A 5390-nucleotide genomic window follows, 5' to 3' on the forward strand; every position below is an offset into this window, starting at 1 on the left:
TGTGCATTAGTATTGTTAAAACAGGCATTAAAATTCTAAGAATGTGCTTAGTGTTTAGACTTTATTGAATGCTTGTGAGTCACTGCATGCATTAATTTCACTTATAACATCCATATCCCATATAGTAAGGTAATATTTGAGTGGTTGCATTGTGAGTCTCTGACTGAGTAACTCACCGGATAGGAATGAGACATTAATTAGTGTGAAGGGTGATCACCAACAGAAGGTGTGACGTTCTTCCCAACAGGAAAGGTCCATCGACACCAGACAGACTATTGTGGGATGTTAAGGAGGACAAAAGATGTTTGTTGTTCTGCTCTCCCTCCCCCTTCCCTGTGAAGATTAGTCATGCAAGTGGATTCCAAGCATATGGCAGTAGGGGGATAAAAACCTCTACCAAGAAGGAACTGATTTTCTCTATGCTTCTTGGACTCTGTGGGAGCAAGTGGTTTCTAGGTATAAGCATGAGACCCTAGCTACTTAGCCTGGGTTAGCCCCAAGGAACATATAGAGCTTGCTGATTATAGAAGCTTCTATTACCATTTGAAATTTAAGATTGCAACTAATTTGTGTACATATGATTGCCTGCATTAAACTTGTAAATAACTCTAGTTTCCTTTTCCTATTTAATAAATCTTTATATAGTTTATTATAGGTCTGGCTACAAGCATTGTCTTTGGGGTCAGATCTAAATTGCAACTGGTCCTTTGGGACTGGGAGTAACCTGAATATTGCTGTGATTCATGTTGTAAGGGACCATCTATCACAAAGGTATGCTCACATGGGTGATGACATAGGTTGGCGTACCCAAGGGGACTGTCTGTGACTCCATGTTAAGGCTGTTATAGTGCCTGAGTTTACCCTTGATAATTGGTTGGTGAAATCTAAGTACAGAACTCTGAACCAATTTGCCTGGGTTCTTAACAGTTTGCACTTAGGCTGGTGCTCATGTTCTTGAATCACTGCAGGTGGCATTACAAAGGTCACAGAAGGGTCAGGTATTGGATAGTTATTTGCATCATGATCTCACACCAAGTTTACCAGCACTCTCAACATTTATATTAGCAGTCATGATTGTTAACTCTCCTTCAGATGACATTTCTCTTTCTGGGCCTGATTCACCAGCATCCATTTCAAGATTGCAGCTACAGCCATAATCTCCAGTAGTAATACTAGTCACTTTTTCACAGTACGTGTCATCTGTCTATGATCCTCTTTTTACTGATTCAAAACTCCATCCAACCTCTTCAAATTTAGGCCCCACACCTGCACTGTCCCCTCTTTCTTGGGTTTACTTCTGAAACCTACATACTTCAAATGACCTTTCCCAAGTTTTAAACAGCTAAAAAGGTTATAAATTTCCACTTCATTCAGAACAGAAAGTTACTCAGAAGTGATAACAACTTTCCTGGTCAGATTGTATCGCATTTAAAAACACACAAAAATTATCTTTGAAGAGTTTACAGTATTTAATTTAAACAATGCAGACAGATACATCAAGAACAAAATGACCAATCAACTCCTAAATCACATTCCCAGAATAATAGAAAGTGCTGGAAAGGACATCAAGGGGTCCTCTAGTCCATACTATAGGCCTGAACTCAGGGTTCACAATCCAGTCCTTGGTGCGGGGGAGGGGAACACCTTTCTGCATCACACTTAATAAATACATGCATGCACTAATAAAGCAAATTGTTGCCTGAAATTGCTGCACCAATAAAAGTTTCCTGAAATTGCAGTTAGAAGCCTAAGATGTTAAAAAGTTAAAATGACATTTTTTCTGAAATGCCCAGGGGACCTGATGCCTAAACTCACTAATCTCAAGGCACTGTAGCAGCACTGATAGAGCGGGTGAAAAATAGGCCTATGCAGTACAATAGATCAAAGAGTGTGAAATACTTGTGGCAGAGATTAAACCACAATTATGTTCAGCTGTAGCGCCTAAAAGAATTTCATTTTACCAGGAAATTGACCATTACAGATACCTCTGATGTGGACTCAGGACTCTACTCATGCAAAGAACATCCCGTTTTCTAGATAAATTCAGATGTATGTTGTTTTCTTCAGTACAAAAGCGTGATACTATTCAGAAGGTCTGGTCATCTGGGCACTGGACAACATACTTTTTCATCTGTGAAATCAATTCCAATTCATAAATACGTGGAAAGTTATAAGAGTTCAAGACCACAATAATGAGAACAGGAAAATGGAGGATGCATAGCAAGATGAGAGGACAGTAAATTCTTCCCTAAGCACTCAGCTGACTAATGTTTCACCAAACACAGTGCACAGGTCACTTGCTGGTTTAAATAGTGGATTGTCTGTAACCTGAAGTCTTTAAATCATGGTTCTAGGTCTTCAGTAACTCAGCCAGAGGTTATGGGCCTATTATAGGAGTGGATGGGCGATGTTCTGTGCCCTTCAACGTGCAGGAGGTCAGATTAGATGATCACGATGGCCCCTTCTGGCTCTAAAGTCTATGAATCTATATTGAATTAAAATTCTCTCTAAATAGTGGCTACTGCAAGGTTATCTCTCCCTCAGTTACCAGAAATACATTTCTCTTCTGATGGTTTGATCATTGGAAAAAAATGCAGTTGTTTATTGTTTATACTGTTATATATCATGTTGTCTCTGTGCATGTTTATGATACTAATAACACCTCTTACTAGTCTCTAGGGACTTAGGAGTTATGGGAGATGATTAGCAACAGACTTGAAAAATTATGGAGGTAACCAGGGTTTCAGATATGGAAACAGCAAGTTGAGGTTTAAAAAGATGCAGTAAAGATTGTCTCAGTTTAAGTGGTTCTGGATGACAGAAACTAGAAAGCACTGTCTTGCCAGCTTTTTTTAAAAACTAGGTTTTCAAAATTCCTTAACCTCAAATTTCCTTTTTGTATGCTCCATCAATCATTGTACTGTTTACTTTAGCTTCTTTGAACCTCGGTTATCCAATATCATAGATTATCTGAAATAAGATTATATCTCCCAATATATATAAATTACTTTGAAAATTTCCCTCAACTATGCAAAACCTTAATTATCTTAAACTATTCAATATCCCCATTACATTTGGATAATTGAAATTGAAGGGTAATCAGTTGTTGTCCTAATGATAAAATTACTTACAGCAATTAGAGCAATTCACTTAATTTCTGCTGTTTACCTCTGTTAAACCACCCCTTGAGAATGGAGAAAGTCCATTCATCCATTTCACAGTTACTGGTTGTTATTCTTTCCTTTTGGGTCCATGTTTAATGCAACTTGTTAAAACCTGTTTGGAAGTTTTTGTTTCTTTTATCACAAGACTTGTTTGCGCATATGACCCAAGGAGTTGTTTTCCTTTCTTATTTAAGATCTGCTTGCGTGATTGCTGTGCATAAGCAACTGAGTTTATATTTCTTAGTTAAGATAATAATAGGCCAAATTCTGCACTCAGCTCTCATGAAAAACTCCCATTGACATAACTACTGCTCCCTCCTCAATAAACAAAATAAATAAATAAATGCAAAAAATAAAGTAAGCCCAAACTGAGCTCCTTATACCCGGAGAAGGGTGAAGAGTGGAAGGCTCCAAAAAGTCCACTAGAGACCTTGCTATACATTCTAACTAAGAGAGAAGTTTGTGGGAGATACCTGTATTGTTTTACAGATATGATATGTCCCTCCATTGCCATTGTGTTGTTTGCTATAGGATTACTAGGGTTGATCCAGACTGTGTTGTTTTGTAGGCCTGCAGAAAAGCAGACAAAGGCTTTAGATAACTGTATCACTAATACTCAGAGGGCAATACACATGTCAACACCTTTAAACTTTTACCCTGTCCATCAGCAACCTGGCTGTGGTGGGGAGGAAAGTCCAGGCAGGAAACTGGAACAAAGATCATTGAAACAGATCAAGACTCCCCGAAGAACAGGACTGGGAGTTGTTGTGTCTGCTTGAGGGCCGCAGAGTGAAACAGAGCCAGGCCCTGTGGGGTGTGTCTTAAGCAGTGTGGCCTGCATAAGCTATTGGGGAGATGCTAAAATTTAAGCAAGACCAAAGCATGTAGACTGTCACATAAAAAACTTTTCTTGTTGTGCTTTGTTCCGACTGTGAAAGATTAAAGCAACACTCTGTTTTAAACAAGTTGTTCTGAATCACTCTGTTCTCACTAGTCACAGCTCCCAAAGCTGGTAACAAAATGCAGTCAGACCTGCTGAGTTACCACAGCTGGTAACTGCTGATCACCATCTTCTTTATAACAGCCATTAACATATCCCAAGCCTGTTATCAGATCCCTGACTCAGGCTTCTTTTCTCAAGTCTAAACATACCCAGTATTTTTGACCTGTCCTCATAGCTCAGGTTTTCTAAACATTTTATCCTTTTTGTTGCTCTTCTCTGGACTCTTGTCAGTTTATCCACATCTTTCCTTAAGTGTGGAGCACAGAATTGAACATTATTCTCCAGCTGAGGCCTCACCAGCTCCAACTGGAACAGGATAATTGCCTTCCATGTCTTACATATGATATGCCTGTTAACAAACCCCAGAATATTAGCATTTTTCACAACTGCTTCACATTGTTGACTCATTCAATTTGTGATCCACTATAACCCCCGGTCCTTTTCATCAGTACTACCACCTAGCCAGTTATTCCCCATTTTGTAGTTGTGCATTTAATTTTTCCTTCCTAAGTGAAGTGCTTTGCACTTGTCTGTATTGAATTGCATCTTGTTGATTTCAGACCATTTTCTCCCATTTGTCAAGTTCATTTTTAATTCTAATCCTGTCCTCCAAAATGATTGCAATCCCTCCGAACTTGGTGTCAGCTGCAAATTTTATAAGCATACTCTCCACTCCATTAGCCAAGTCAGTAAGGAACATATTGAATAGTACCAGATCCAGGATTGACCCCTGTGGGACCTCACTAGTTACATCTTCCCAGTTTGACAGTGAACCACTGATAACCACTCTTTGAGTGTAGTCTTTCAACCAGTTGTGGATCCATCTTGTAGTTATTTCATCTAGACCACATTTCCCTAGTTTGCTTATGAGAATGTTGTGTGGGACTGTGTCAAAAACCTTACTAAAAATCAAGATATGTCTCATATATTGCTTCCCACCCATCCACTAGGCCAGTAACCCTGTCAAAGAAGGAAATTAAGTTGGAGTGGCATGATGTGTTCTTGACAATCCATGCTGGCTATTCCTTACAACTCTATTATCCTCTACAAATTGATAGTTTAATAATTTGTTCAAGTATCTTTCCAGAAATTGAAGTAAGGCTGACTGGTCTATAAATCCCCAGGTCCTCTTTGTTCCCCTTTTTAAAGATAGGTACAATGTTTGTCCTCCTCCAGTCCTCTATGAGTTCTCAAAGATAATTGCTAACAGCTCATTCCTTAAG

Source organism: Emys orbicularis, chromosome 5 (genome assembly GCF_028017835.1).
Source record: "Emys orbicularis isolate rEmyOrb1 chromosome 5, rEmyOrb1.hap1, whole genome shotgun sequence".
Classification (NCBI taxonomy): domain Eukaryota; kingdom Metazoa; phylum Chordata; order Testudines; family Emydidae; genus Emys; species Emys orbicularis.